We start from the raw sequence: 16,623 nt of genomic DNA, 5'->3' as shown, positions 1-16,623 counted from the left end.
ATACTGAAGGTGCTGTACTGCAGGAAGTGAATGAGATTCAAGATCTGGGAGTGATTGTTGAGAGTAGACTGAGTTTAGAGGACATATTACAAATATCACAAAGACTGCACATTATAGTTCTGCTGTGCTAAGAAGTACTCTAACATGTAGGGATAAGGAGCCTTGTGCCACTGTGTAAAGCACTAGTCAGTCCACAATTGGACTATTGCGCTCAAATTTATCACCTGGTTTTCAATGTGAAGTGGAAACATTGGAGAGGGTCAAATTTTTAAGACTAAGACAATATCAGGACACTGCACAAAAGCTGTGGAGAAAGAGAGAGAGATTGAAGAAATGTGGATCGCAGAGTTTGGTGGATAGCAGGAAAAGAGGTGATATGATAGCAACGTTTAAGTTAGTGAGGAGGATTTTATCATATTAATCCAGAGGGGATTATAAAAAGAGTAGAAGGCAAGAGGTGAACTAGAGGTCATTCCTGGAAGTTATGGAAAAGTGTGGTGAAGAGGGGTATGAAGAGTAGATTTTTTACATGATAAATTGTGAGTGAATGAAATGCATTACCAGATGTTAAATGAGGAGAGTGTGGATTTTAGGATTCAGTATGATAAATATTTTGCATTTGAATGAACTTCCCACGATGAGTCTGTTGAGTCCATAGAAAATGTAATAATAATAAATGACTTTTGCATTACCTTGCAATGCATCCATTTAACTCTAATTTGATTTATTCTCTTACTCTAGATATGCAGCCTGCTATTAATTCCCTCAAATCAACCTTGGTATCTCTTTGGGCTGGCTCCACTAATGAATTCAGATGAATCCAAGCAATAAAGGTTGGATTCGATCTGGGTAGTGGTGCTTTCCATAAATGTCCAAAAGGGTGTATTTTGCATTATGAAATACTAAGGCAACTGATGCAAAATCATTAGTCTTTTTATATACAAGTAGTCCAGTCATGAAGATACTTCACATGCAAACTTTATCTGCTTAAACTTGAATTAAAAGAAGAATATAATTTCTTAGTATCTTTAATTTACCATGGAATACATGCAATAGTTCAGATGTAGCCTTATAAAAGGGAATAAGATGTTTCCTTCTTTGTAATTCACCTGCTTTATAATTCCACATACATCCATTCATAACAGAAAAGTTTTGCATGTCTGTCAATCTCCCAGGTCAAGACCACATGCTCACTTTCCCCAAGTGATGTGGCTACATTGGTTACTACCAAGTTCTCTGGTGCTACGATTAGATCTAGCACCCTCAAATATCAAGTTCCCTCCATTACATGTTGTCTTGAATAATTAACTTTTAGCAGTTGTATAAATTTATTTATTTATTTCCCTGAGAGCCTTCCCATTTATATTAGTATAGTTGAAGTACATATTGTGCTAATTTGCCAATGCATACCATCCACATTATCTTCTCCTATCCCCTTACCTAAAGCAGCAATCACCTATATACAGTCCGTCAAAAAATGTATGCACACTTTTACAGATGTCATCTATGGACTTTTTTCGATGATTTCGATGCAAGTATTCATGTGTAGTATGATGTTCTCTCAAAAGATGTCGTTACTCACATGAATACTTGCATCGACATGTAACCGGTAGGACAGTCAAACAAAATGGCCGAGGCACGATTGTCATTCAAGGAACGCAAAATCATTTTAAAGGTATTTCAAATTTGAGAATGTTGTTGAAGTTCAATGACAATGGAGGCACGAGTTTGCAACACAACATCCAACACGCCTGACAACTGCATGTATTCGTGATAAGTTTGAGACCCATGGTACTGTGTGTGATGTGCAGAAGGGAAGATCCGAGAGGCCTCGCACAGCAACAAGTCCTGCTTTCTCGGCTATGGTGTTGAAACTTTTTACATGCTCACCACAGAAGTCTACCACACAATGTGCACGTGAGACAGGAGTTAGCAGTGCAAGCATACGGCACATTCTTAAAGCAGCTAAATGGAAAGTTTACATTCCAGATTATTACAGGCAATGAATGAAGATAATCCTGATCGAAGAATGCAGTATTGGGAGTGGTTTCAACACATGGTAGATGAGGAGTTTGTGAGGAAGATGGTTTGGTCTGGTGAAGCACAATTTAAGCTTAATGGAATAGTGAATCTGCATAATTGTGTTTACTAGGCTCCAGAAAATCTGGGCTTTCATGTGGACAAAGCAGTCAATTTACCAGGGCTCAATGTCTAGTGTGGATTGTCATCTAGGGGTTTAATAGGACCATTCTTCTTTGAAGGTACTGTTACTGGTCAAGCATACCCAGACATGCTACGCACATCCATTTTACCTGCCATTCATGCACTCTATGGGAATGAATAATTTCTCTTCCAACAAGATGGCACACCACCACCACTGAGACGCAGGAGCTTACGTTGATGAGATTTTGCATGGACAATGGATAAGACGAAGAAGTTGCAGTCGAGTTCCCCCCACGTTCTCCTGATTTAAACACCCTTGGACTTCTATAGGAGACTGTAAATGTATTCTTTCCTTTGGAAAGAAATTGAAACGCCATGTGCAGCACTCCCACTGCACACTTTGGCCAATGTTGCCCAAGCAGTAGTTCACCATAATAATAAGTGTCTGGACACTAATGGTACTTTGAGTACCTCGTGTAATTGTATTAGTCAAAAGTAACTTGTATTCATCCCTTGATGTCTGTATAAATTTAGTATTACAATTTTTATAATACTAAATAAGGTTTTTCTTTTGCTGAAGTGTGTATACATTTTTTTGAAGGACTCTGTATTTGATACTGTTGGATTGCATCTCACACCAGATAATTATAAAAAAAAAAAAACTTTTGATTTTTGGATTAGTCCTTTGGTTTCTAATTATTAATAGGCATATTAGTAGGCATATAAATAACTAGGCAAATTTAACCTATATCCTTGTTTTTTAAATGAATTTAACAATATATATATATAAAGATATAAAGAGAGGGGTCTGCCAAGATGATGTGATCTCCCCAAATCTATTTACCAGCGCTTTAGAATACATTCTGAAAAAAAATAGACCTAAATGGAGTAATAAACATAGATGATGAAAAGCTACAAATTCTTATGTTTGCCGATGATTTAATACTGATATCCCACAACCCAAAAGAACTAGAAGAAATGGGTGAAAAAGTATACACAAACAGCAGTAAGATAGGCTTAGAAATGAATCTAGAAAAAACAAAATGGATCAAAAACATCTATGCAAGTGACAGTCACCTATGTATTGATAACATCCCTATAGAACAACTAAAAGAAACACTTCCTGATCCAAATCTTGACATCTCTCCGAAGGCAAAACTATTTAATAGTGATATTCTACCATCACTCGCATATGGATCAGAAACATGAAACACGACAAGAAAAGAAGAAGAGAAGACTCTCAAAATAACTCAGCGTGCAATAGAACGCAGGATTTGTAATATCAGCAGAATGGAACATGTTAGAAACATGGAACGAAGAAAGAGATCAGGCATAAAAGATGCGGTAACTGCAGTATATAAAAGCAAGATGAGATGGGCAGGTCACATTGCCAGACTCAACGATAACAGATGGACATATAGAATACTCAACTGGCAACCAAGAATAAATAGAAAAAACCAGGAAGACAACCTACAAGATGGGAAGATCCACTAGTGAAATCTATGGGTATAACATGGAAGAGAGAGGCTCAAGATCGAGATCGTTGGAGGCATCTTTGTTACCTGCACTCATGGGAAATCCTGAGTGAAACACAGGTCCATCAAGGTAATGTAAATAAAGAAATAAGTCTTTAATAATTAAAAACCAAAGGACTAAGACTAAAATTCAAAGGATCCCTTACTCCCAGTAGAAGAGAGTTCAGGTTCTTTTGTTACAGGTGCATGGTCCCATGTTTAAATTTGTAAGCATCAGTTTTCATTAATAAAAGGATGTTTATAAATATTGCTAAAATTCTGCTACCATTTGGATTTTGTTACTAAATTACAAAAAAAATTCATTTTCTTGATCTATATTTAATATATATATGCAATTGTATTGCATTATGGAGATGTTCCTTTAAATGTTCACAATTTGGTTCTAACATTCTTTATAAGTCCTTTTATGTCCAAACTGCATTTGTTACAGAATGTTAGGCATGTTAGTGCCTAAAGGATATAATTTTTATTACTCAAAAGTAGTTTGCAATTTTAAATAGGGCATTTCATTTTAAAAAGACAATTAACTTCCTTTTCAATGAGAAAAGTAAAGATATACAATTCTTAGTTTTGTATTTGACTCATATTTAGTATTTATATTTTCCCTGTAAGTTAAACAATAAAGTCCAAATGTAGTCACATATTTCATAAAAAATGAAAAGGTTTACCTTAAAGTTTTCTTTAAGGTAAAGAAACTCCAGCAAAGTTTCCTGTTAGGTCTAATACCTCATTTGATACTGAATTTGAAGCAAATATGGTTCTTTTGCTAGTATGCACCATAATGAGTCATTTTAGCGTGAAGATTCAGATGAAAATAGTATTTTGAAAAACATACTGTTGAAATTGATTAATGCTTTTATGTGAAGAAATCATTGGAAAGTGCAAAGTTTTCTTTAAGGTAAAGAAACAAGGTCTTCTCTTGAAACTTACTCAGATTACCCCTTTTCAAAAACATCATTCTATTTCAGCAGAATTCATATAGTCATGTAGGCAAACCTAGACTATATGGGTTTGCTTGCAAAGTATAAAAAATGATCATTTGCAAGCCTGGTGTTGGCAAAGTGAATAGTATATTCACTCTCCAAACCAATGGGCTATTTGATTCTGTGGACATCCATGTTTTATAAACATCTCTAGGTAGAGATGAATTTCATTGCCACCATTAGCCCACTACTCTGTTTAGTGAAGGCCTGAAAAAGTACATGTTTACTGTATTGAATAGTATTATAGATTACAATCATCTAAGCCTTAAACCATCTCCAATACTAGTAATAAAAAAACAATAATAATAATAAATCACCTGATATGATATTACCATAATGGCTTATAAACAATAACCTAGTCTATTTTAACATAAGCCTTTTTTATTCCTACTTTAAAAAAGGAAAAGAAAAAAGGTTGATGGATATTTAAAATGCTGATTTGACATAAGAAAACTGAAGGCTTTGTTTGTTCTACTTGATATCCTGCTATTAATTAATGAATCGTTAATAATTTATCTCACACTGCCTTGCTATTTATTAACTTTCGCTACAATGATGAATGCCTAAAAATTCTAGGAATGTGCTAACAATCTCTGAATTAAATTCTTTTTGTCTACTTGTCCAATAACGTAGACGTAAGCATTTTCATTATTTCATGATTTTTAAATCAGATGTACTTAGTTGTAATTCTGAGGGTAGGGAAGAAAAAATAAAAAATTTAAAAAAAAAAAAAAAAAAAATATATATATATATATAACCTTTATATTAAATAACAAAAATATGTAACAGATATCCGATATGTAACTGATGGCGTAAAAATGATAATACGTACGTTTTTCTACAATGTTTGAGGATGATTACTTGAAAAAGCAGACTACAAAATAGACGAGAGCAACAAGTTCAAAATAACGTAAACAACGAGCAACTCACAAAAAAATCTTAATTTTAAAGAAGGTGGGGGAGATCAGAAGATTGGTGAAGTAATGGAAAAGAGATACTAAAAAGAATAAAATATTAACAAAAGAATGTAAGCTACAACATCACCTACGATGACCTAAAATCAATTAATAACATCTCGTGTTTCGAGTATGTTTATTCTAAACAGTAACTCAGCGACACTACTAACAATTTCAACCTGAAAACCGAGCAAAGACCAGAGAAATTATATTTTTTTAAAAATTGAGAAATTTATAATTCATTTAGTAATTAATATAGGGTTTTGATTAAGAGATTTAATATGTTTCATTTTTTTCCCATTGATCTATAAAAATATTTTGTGTGTGTGTGGGGGGGGGGGACATCGGTACGTTAATTGCGCGGAGGAGTGGAGTACATGTCACCAAACTTCCCTCCTCTGAGTAAAAGCATGACTGAAACTTCAGTTCCACTCAAGTTCGCACATTACTCCAAACCAATAGTAAATAGGCAGGTTATGAATTACGCAAGATCGAGCAGGTGGTTCTTAATTTTGAAGTCGGCGACAGGAGGATCGGCAAATCATAAGAGTAATAATACAAATAAATATAATAAATGAAAAAGAAGTATGTTCCAGAGAGATAGATGACTTGTGTCGCCACACACACACACACACACATACACAGAGAGAGAGAAAGAGAGAGATTTAAACATCCAGCCATACAATTGCTAGTGAATAAATCATATTTTAGGCCGTAATATGACTTGATTAATGAAGAATAAAAAGTTCTAGTTGCTTATACATAACGCCTAAGGCAGAAATAGCCAGTTTGTTTTCAAGTGCATCCAGTTGGTGGAGAGGAACATTTCCCATCTAATGGATGCACTCTGTACTATGCAGCTCCTTTAACAAAGGAATCCCATTTGCTAAAAAAAAAAAATAAAAAATTTTTTTAAATAACTGCTCATTTGGAGAATGTCTACGTGTGAATGGGCGGAGAAACCATTGTAATCTAAATTTTTGGTTCTCCATCCACTGGTTTTCTTGAGCTACTTTTGCTGAGGTCACTTCGAGAATGAAGTGTCCAGTTGTCAATTTATGTGGATAATTAATAGCTATAAGGCAGCAAGGTTGTTCATGGCGTGATGAGAGAGAAAGTGGATCACGTTTCAACGCATACATCTTCACCCCACCCAACATTCGGAACTATTTCTGAGGTGATGTTCCTCACCAAGTGCCTAATTCGATGGTATGATATTTTAATATATATTTATACCACACAGGAAAAGTACAAGAACATATAGCACATCGGTGCTAGGAGGTTGAGATGTATCTGTTGAATCTACCTCTGTCCTCAAGACAGAGGACAGAGATAGATGGGATAAATGAGGAAGAGGAGAAGCAGGTTCAGTGTGTTTGCAGTTGTTACCCAACATCCCTTTTCAGGTCATCTATGAGCAGAATTGCTCTTATCAGGACATCAATAATTTTTAAAGTGGTTTTAGGTGCACCACCCCAAATATGTAGATACTAATCTTAGTATGGCTGGATTTCAGATTTATATATGATTAGTTGTTGCTGGATGGGTGTATGATAGCTTCTTGAGCAAAAAAAAATGCTAGTTTTTTAGAAGCCGAGGTAACTACTAATGTGACGTGTTTGTGCCAGGAGAGGCTGGAGGTGAATGTCAGTCCAAGAAAGTATTGTTCATCCTGTCTGGCGATTTATATATTAATGACAATAAGGAAAGTGAGTTGAGATCCCATTTGCGAGAGAAATGGTAGGGTTGCATTTTGGAGGTACTGAAGGTCCAGATTATCTTTGTTCCACTGAAAGATAGTGGAAATATCAGTATTTAAGGTACTGGTTGCAGATGATCTTTACGTAAGAGATATTTTGGAAAAGCTCGAAGGCACTCGCATTGGTGGAAATTGAAGACAGGGTACTGTCCACCATGCTAGCAGTGAAAGACCAGAGAAAAAGCTGACTATCCAGTTACAGAGATTGCCAGTGAACCAACACAGGAGAGCTTCCAAAGTAGGCCTAGATGCCAAACACGATCGAAATCCCTGGAAATATGAAGGACGAGAGTACATGTTTCTCCGAATCTTTCTATGGCACATGTCCAGTAGTGGGAGATGTAAGATAAGAGATCAGAAGTGGATTTCGATTGGCGAATCCATACTAGCGGTTGCTGGTTAAATGGTGAGTTTCTCGGGTGTAGAAGGTACTATTGATAACTTTCTCCATTGTTTTTGAGAGGCTGAGGTGATGGTAATTGGTTGCTAGTTTCACAGTAGGCTTTTATCTCCCTCTTTTTGGAATGGGTTGGATATGCGTTCACTTCAGTGAGATGTGATAGGTGCGAGATTAGTATAGAAGACTGAAGGGAGTACAGAAGAGATAAAAGAATAGGGTGATAATAGAGAGAAAAGAATGGGGGAGGGAGAAAAGTTATTGTTAGCCGATGAACTGCAAGCAAGGAGAGAAAATGTTCAACTGTAGACCAGTGAAAATAGCATATCTGAGGCTATCCGATGTGAGACAGAAGCCAGCAGAACAAAATATATGGTTGGATGCTGCTATAGATCAGGGTATGCAAAAGATGATGGGGCAAATAGGTCTTGGCAAATATATGCCTCAGCAAATAGGCTCAATTAGTGGAGGGCTGATAATTACCATGGGAAATTTCAACTATGGGAACATAGATTGGAAGGAGGAGAGGAAACATGGCAGGAAGGAAATGGAATTTATACATTACTAAGGAATAATTACCTGAGACAGCATGTGATGAAATATACTAGGGGTTCGCGAGTGCTCGATCTACTAATTGCATCTGAGAATTTGTCTATAACCAATATGACCACGTTGCCACTGTAAATTAGTAGATCGAGCGAGTGCTCGATCTACTAATTGCATCTGAGAATTTGTCTATAACCAATATAACTGGTGAGTGATCATTTGATCTTGATCCGGGAAGTGACTAAATGTGTGGAATTTTCCGTTAAGAGGAATATATGTGGAATTACAGGGCTGATAAGTATGACAAGCTTAGGCGATTGAATGGATCAGCACCATGTCATTTGAGACTGCAAGGGCTGGATGTTGATAGTGCATGATAAATGGTAAAGGAGTGTTTAAAGGAAGTAATGGCAGACTGCATACATAGAATCAGGAAAGTAAATGAAGTGGGAGGTAAATGGAAGGATATCATCATTAAGCTGCAGCTGCAAAAAAAAAAAAAGAAAGAAAAAAAAATGTATTCAAGGAAAAAGGTGCAAAGCAGGCACATGAGCAGTACAATGTACAGGCCAGAAGGGTAATCAGTGTGATAAGAAAGGCAAAAGCAGAGTATTAAAGGAAATTAGCAGTGCAGGCCAAAGATAATCCCAAACAATTCTTTCCATATGCTGCAAGTAAGAAAAAGGATTACTAAGTTAAACGAGCGAAGAGGTTGAAGGAGCTTGCTCCATCTTTGCAATGAGTTGCCCTAGTGTTGTACTACCCAGATGATCACTTACGCCTGGACTTGCCGATAGTTCTTCAGCATGAAACTCTTTGATTTCGATAGATTTCGATCTCCGAGTTTCGTATCCGGCTTTAAAATAAAACAATGGGGGATTTATTATCCCCTTAACTTAATTTACGCCGCCGGAAAAATAGCCTCTTTAACGTAATAATAATAATATATTATATATATAATATATATGGGTACACCGCTCTGGGAATTTGTAAGTGGGGGTATACGTAAGTTCGGTTCACTCAAACCTTGGTATTCCAGGTCTACCTACTCACTGATGAGACTTCAATAAATGTCGAAACCGGTCTGGGTAGTGACCTTTCCTCATAATGTAAAACAGTAATACATCTCCTAGGAGCAGCGTTTTACATTATGAAAAAATATTAAGGATAGTGAAGGAGCTTGCTCCACCTTTGCAACGAGTTGCCCTAGTGTTGTACTGCCCAGGTGATCACTTACGCCTGGACTTGCTGAGAATTCTTCGGCATGAAACTCTTTGATTTCGAAGAGATTTTCGATCTTCGAGTTTCGTATCCGTCTTTAAAATAAAGCAATAGAGGATTTATTATCCCCTTAACTTAAGAGAAAGGATGTTTATGACAAAATGATTTTAATGAATGCTGATGGTAGGGAGATAACTGAATCAATCAAAATGGTAAATTTACTAGGCGAACGCCTTGCAAGAGTATATCATCCAAATGGAGATATTGCAGTAAAGTGAGAAGCAAAATCTAATATGGGAACTGAAGTAAATGAAATGAAGGTGCATAGCATTTTACAGAACCTTAATGTGAATACAGCTATGGGATTAGATGGTAGATGGTGTACTAGTTCGAGTTTTACGTGCAGCCACTAGTGCCCTTGGTCATGTTGTTTAATCTGTCTCAGCTCTGGGTTAGCCCGAGAGGGTGGAAAGAGGGGAAAATAGTTCCATTGCATAAAGGAAGCGCCAAGACTTATGTATCAAACAGTGTCGTCGCATGCCCATTCGTGTGATTATGTAACCTGTGCTACAAATTTCATGTTAATTTGACCATATGCATGGGCGTCTGCAGAAAATTTTCCAGTGTGTGTGTGTGTGTGTGGGTGGGTGGGGATAAGCTTGGAGACAAATAATTCCATCAATAATGTCAATTTTGGGTTTCCCGCGATGAGTCTTTTGACTCCATGGAGGCACCTTACATAATAATAATAATAATAAATTTTTATAATTATTGATGTAAATAAATAATTACATCAATAAACGTCTTTTAGCATTTTTTAATGTAATTATTTGTCGATGTAAACTATAAATACATTATTTTCATTTTACATCGATTTTAATGATCTTTAATTCTTAGAGAAAAAAAGTATTCGGAATTAATACAATTATTAGCAAAATTTCATATATATAAAAAAATGACTGATATTTTATTAAAAATGAACTAATTAATTAATTTCCAAAATCCTAAATTAAATTATTTCAGTTGAAAAGCAAAAAAAATCTTAAAACTAACAAGTAAAATAATATTAAATTACATACACTTACCTTTTAAAAATGAATTTTTCTGTACTCGTTTCACTATAAATTTACAATTCACACTTCACTCAGTGACTCACTTGACACAGAGGACAAACCAACTGATCACTGTTCACAACAGTAACGAACATTTTTTCACAAATCAGAAAAAGATGAACCAAAAAGAGGAATATGTGCTTTACTGCTGCAAAAAAAAAAAAAAAAAAAAAAAACGTGTTCTATGGCTACCCTGCCATGGGCTGAAACAGGCCAACCCATAATAAAATTTTAAGACAGAAAAAGCGTCCCATGGTCGAGGGTGTAAGGTTACATATCTCAATCACTTTTATGATTATAATTTGTGTAATTTTCTACTCCATCCAGGGGGAGTGCCCCGTTTGCCCTTCTGAAGATGCACATCACCGTATGATTGCATTTTTAATCGATGTATGAAAGTTCTGAGAGTGCATAGCATATCAGCGCTCATATTAATTGGCCCAATATAATTAATTGCAGGATAACTTTGAACATTTTTGCATAGAGTGGGGGAACAATCTGTTGGTTTTAGGATTTATTAGAAAACAACAATTAAGGAAATGCTATATTTGGTTGGTATATTTGAAATACTAAAAGATGAAAATATGTGAACCATCATTTATAAAACATGTGAGAATAGGAAATGAAAGGAAAGAATAAATGAGTAGAAATACTTTCATTAATGGTAAACGAATTATTAATAATTGACATTTGCGATATATGTGTCCTATAAGTTGCTGGGTAGAACGAATAGCGCGATCCTATAAAGTCTGGATATGAATAAGTGAATTTACGATGGCATAATTAAAAAAAAACTTTCGAGGAGACAGAGAATATGACAGGAATAAATATAGTTTGATGGAGCAGCAAATCATTTCGTAAAATTTATTGCCCATGTTATATGTATTTCTCTGGTTTGTGTATATTTCGCTGTTTTCCAAGAATTTTCTTTTGTTTACTGAGACTCAGTGTACATAACATCCAATCATTACCAGAATTATCCACACTTTCAGGAATCCTACATTCATTAGTTTTTTTTTTTATCAGTCTTATCAATCTCACATATGCTGGTATTTTTTTGGAGATCAACAACATCTTATAATACACAGAATATTCATTTTTACTCAGGAATAGATGTTTTTTACTGTCTGTTTCGGAAGACTAGAATAAAAGTGTTTCTATACTGTTAAAAAACTTTGCAACCTCCACAGATGCTATACTGCACAAGCAAGAGAAACATTTAGGTTTTTTCTCCTAACATCCACTTTCAAACTTTCAGTTCTAGAAAACATGTTTAACAGCTGTTTGTAATACAGCCATTGGATACAGAAAGTGCTCAACTCATGACAAGTGACAACATTCAATTGGATTGGTTGACACAATAACCAATCACAGCCACTAGGTGCTGGGTGAGCTCACCCAGCCTTGCCTTCTACTGGTTTAAAAATACTAGAACGCTAAGAATTTGATCTGCTGGACCCTCTTTACATCTTGCCAAAGAGCTCAAAGGTTTATGCATTTTGAAAGCATACCCCGGCTATTAACGCTAATGTGACGCAATGTTTACGCATCGAAAAGTGCCCTTTTCATGAAGCACTAATGCTTCATTATCTTTGTGAAGAGGACAATGAAGCATTATTATATTGTGTTTAATTTTAGGAATCATGCAAAGTCTGCAAACAATTAGGAGAGACTTTAACGGGAATGAATGCAAAAATATAATATCGGTGATACTGGTATTTCGTGGATGAAACCGCACATCTAGCACACCCGGAATATTCGTCCCAGGTATCAAATTACCAAATGATCAGCATATCAGGAGTTGTTGTCAACGTACTGTAGAAGTTGGTCACAAGCAAAATACATGAATGGGAATGGAAATGGGACACTGTATGAGGGAAAGCATGGTTTTGTGTAGGGTAGGTCATATCTTAGTCACTTGCTCACGTTTTGTAATACAGTTCAGCTGAATCGGATAGAGGTAATTGGTTTTACAGTGATAACGCTGATTTTTGCAAAAGCCTTTGATAGGATACCACATGGAATTCTAATTAGTAAACTGCAGCACATGGGTATGGATATAGGGTTGGTGATGTAAATAGGAGGGTAGTGATGGAGAGATATAAATAAGTAATTTATTCAAATCAGAGCACAGAAGAATTGTGACTAATGGCATGCGTAGGGCTCTGCTCTTTGGCCGCTATGTTTAATTTTTACATTAAAGATATAAGAAAGGATCTGAGAGGAACTGTTCAGTTGTTTGCAATGATGCAAAGTTGAATAGAGCAACAGTTAACACAGATGATGTTAAAATTTGCAGGATGATTTGGATAGACTGGCAGACTGAGCAAAGGAGAATGGATGTCAGTTTAATGTGGCAAAGTGTAAGGTCTCCTCTCTCTCTCTTTCTCTCTAATAATAATAATAATAATAATAATAATAATAATAATAATAATAATAATAATAATAATAATAATAATAATAAATTATTATTATTATTAAGACTATACACTTATTTATATAAGTTCATCAAGTAGCTTTATTTTATTATCCTACATGTTTCGCCCATATTTTTCTATCGGCATCTTCAGGGAATACAAACTAGTAAGCTATATGAAGGTAACAGACTAGGTTATAACTGATGGTTCTAATTCATACAAAAATTTAGTATTGAACGAGGCAATGCACGTTTCTCGGGAACGTGATTGATTCGTTATGGTTCATGATGTAATTGTTATGAAAGTTCATTTCTTTGATGTTTAATCTGATTAAAGCTTTCCAAATTTCTGGTAAGGTTAGACCTTGATTCTTGTTTAGGTTTTCAGTTTTACGGGCGACTATAGCTGCTTCCTTGAAGGTTCTTGAATGGTAGTTATCTTCTATATAGGGCATAAGGCTCTTATCCCACTCACTGTGATGGTTAGTAGAGGCAAAGTGGCAAGAAAGGCCTGAAATGTCTTGTCTGTTGTTTCTGACATATCCTATGTGTTCTTTCTTTCTCGTTTCAAAGCTTCTAGAGGTCTGACTTACATAACTAATACCTCATGAGCAAGGTATATTATATACTTCAGAGTACTTGTAGAATGGGTGAGGATCTTTCGGTGATCTTAAAAATTTCCGAATAGTGTTGATCGGCTTGAATGCTACTCTGATATTATGTGGTTTTAGGTTAGCTAATTTTTTGGAAATGCTACTGACAAATGGAATAGTAATAGTACTGATGTATTGGACGTCATCACGTTGTCTATGTGGTATATCAGTCAAGAGAATCTTGTTGTAGAGTCTTTTTTGGATAACCATTTAAAGATAGTTCTCTGGATATTGTAGTTAATTCTATTTGTATGAATTAGAACCATCAGTTATAACCTAGTCTGTTACCTTCATATAGCTTACTAGTTTGTATTCCTTGAAGATGCCGATAGAAAAATATTGGTGAAACATGCAGGATAATAAAATAAAGCTACTTGACTAACATTATATAAAAAGAGTATAGTCTTATAAATAATAGTCAAGAAAAATTTCAACACAATATTATTATTATTATTATTATTATTATTATTATTATTATTATTATTATTATTATTATTATTATTATTAATAGTAGTAGTAGCAGTAGCAACAGTACTACGTGACACCTCCAGAAGTCCAAGTACTCATGGGGGGGGGGCACTCTACTTCATTCTGCTATAAACATCTCATCGCCTCCCCTACTACTTAATTCTCCCACTACGTATAACTGTCATCTACCGCCCATCACTACCTAACCTAATATAATGTAATTTCGTTGCTGATTTGTCTGTATATGGGATGAAAAACCCGAGTTTCCAGGAGAAAAAAACTCTGCTACCACCGTATAAGATCGGCTAATTCATAATAATTTCAAAGCAGGAAATTATGACCAACCGCGGACAATACTACGTTCGATCCCATGGTATCGATTGGTAGATGGGAAGCTTATCGGCAAAGCGTGGAAAGTATTTTAAAAAAATACAGCAGTGGTGCAATATCGGAATGTGTCCCAAGAATTTGAAAAATAAACAGGGTAAAAGTGAAATGGATGTGCAGTTTAATTAAGCTAAGAGATTTTTAAGAAAAAGATGATGTTGAATGAATATCGTGTGCATAAGGATAATGTCGGTTGTGAAAATTATAAGGTGCAAGCCAGAAGATTACAATTATTGTACGGACAGCTAATTTTGAGTATGAAAATAAATTGACTTTGCAAACTGAAGACTACTCAAAAGAATTTTGTGGCAAGTAAATGAAATAATGAGTGCGAAAGAATAACTCTACAGAATCAGGATGTGTTGTGGATGGCAGATGCAGAAGAGATTGTTGAATTAACGAGTGTTCATTTTGCTAAAAGCTATTAACCTGATGTATTCAACATTGAGCTCACTGCTATCTTAACTCTTTGCAATGAACAGAGTGGATTTAATAAGGGAAGGTCATGTCTGAGATACTCACATTTTATAAAAATGTGATGGTTGAGTAAGACATGGGAAATGGATAAACCATGATGCTGTTGGAGTTTGGTATAACTTCTGACAGGATTCAGCATGGAATGCTGTTGCACAATTGAATATCAAAACGTGGTGTATGGGTAATGTGAGTCTGCAAAATCTAAGATGACCTGTGGGGGCATCTCAAGAATCAGTTCTTGGTTCACTGTTATTCAATATTTACATTAATGACATTGGTAAGAATTTAATGGGAGACATACAGTATTTGCCGATGATGTGCAGAGATGGGCAGGTTATATCAGGAATGAACTGATATGCAGTACATGCAGAATGTTTTAAATAGACTGAAAAATTAGCTATCAGTTCTATGTTAGTAAACTGTCAAGTTATGCAATTTTTTTGTAATGAGCTATTCAATGGCAAATTGTATTGGCGGGACTATGCTAGAAGAAAATGACAAAGCTAGGAATCTTGTAGATAGGAAATTGAAGTTTATGGATCATATATTAAATATTGCAAATGCAACTGAGAGTATGATTGCAATTCTAAAACGAACACTGACATGTTACTCGTTTTACGTCCTTAAAAGGCTTTGATATGACCTCATAAGGACTATTCGCAAATCTAATGTCTTGGTTTCCAAGTTGATGCAAATACAGTGGAGAGTGTTAAAGATGATATTGGGACTGTGAAATCTAGATCATGAGTGGTCGAGAATTTGTGGGCAGCAGACACCAACAGACAGGAGAAAAAAAAGGGACGATACACTAGAGGCAATCAAACTTCTGAATTCCTACAGAATACTAGTAGATAAAATTTTTCATTTTATCGAGGGTGGCGAGAGGAAAAGGGCATCCATGGAAGTGGAGAATAAATGCATTCAAGAAAGGGGTACCAGTGTCTGACTGGAATGGCTAGTCTTTGGATGTAGAGTGCAGACAGTGCGAATGAATACAAGATCTTGTATGACGTGGTGTGAGTAATATGTGGCCTTCTCTCGTTGATTCCTTAACTCAATGAAGGTCTATTGAAATAATAATATAAATAATAATAATAATAATAATAATAATAATAATAATATAAATGAAGAGCAGATCCACTCTCCAGCCAACAGACTGCGGTTTCGAATTCTACCATGAGCATAGATGCCTGTGATTGCCTCATTTATCAATACATACATCCAAGATGGACAGGGAGAAGTAGGCCCAATTCTCCGTGTATGGTAGAGGAATTCACTAGCAGTGGACATTTACAGGCTGAATATTACCGTGATATCAGAGAAGAAGAAAAAATAACACAAAGTTCACCTTATGAATGACTATGCCGTGCTGTCTAATAGGTTCTGGTTTAAATAGGACAGAAAAGATATATAAAACAGAAACTCAAATTCCTCAGAAATACTTAAAAACGGTTAAACACGAGAAAAATGTAGATATAATAATTACTTTTATTATTATTGTGCCCATGAAAATGGTTTTGAACGGCTCTCATCCCCCCTCCCCCACCTCG

General features: G+C 35.4%; 1 protein-coding gene across 5 annotated transcripts in view; it reads right to left on the bottom strand.

Moving 5' to 3' along the window:
- Positions 1 to 16,623, bottom strand: part of LOC150101313 (ras-related protein Rab-22A-like) — a 377,479-nt gene that overhangs the window by 119,273 nt on the left and 241,583 nt on the right. For 2 of the 5 annotated variants that reach the window (XM_090400388.1, XM_090400392.1), the window contains exon 1: positions 5,514 to 5,792. The exons of the other annotated variants lie outside the window; for them this stretch is intronic. The gene's annotated coding sequence lies outside the window, so the exon portion shown is untranslated. Of the gene's footprint in view, positions 1 to 5,513; positions 5,793 to 16,623 lie in introns of those variants that run through there. 5 annotated transcript variants of the gene reach the window in all.

Source organism: Typopeltis vanoorti, chromosome 11 (assembly GCF_054136105.1).
Source record: "Typopeltis vanoorti isolate ZY-2024b chromosome 11, IOZ_Tvanoo_1.0, whole genome shotgun sequence".
NCBI lineage: Eukaryota > Metazoa > Arthropoda > Arachnida > Uropygi > Thelyphonidae > Typopeltis > Typopeltis vanoorti.
This window is presented reverse-complemented; position numbering and strand designations above follow the sequence as displayed.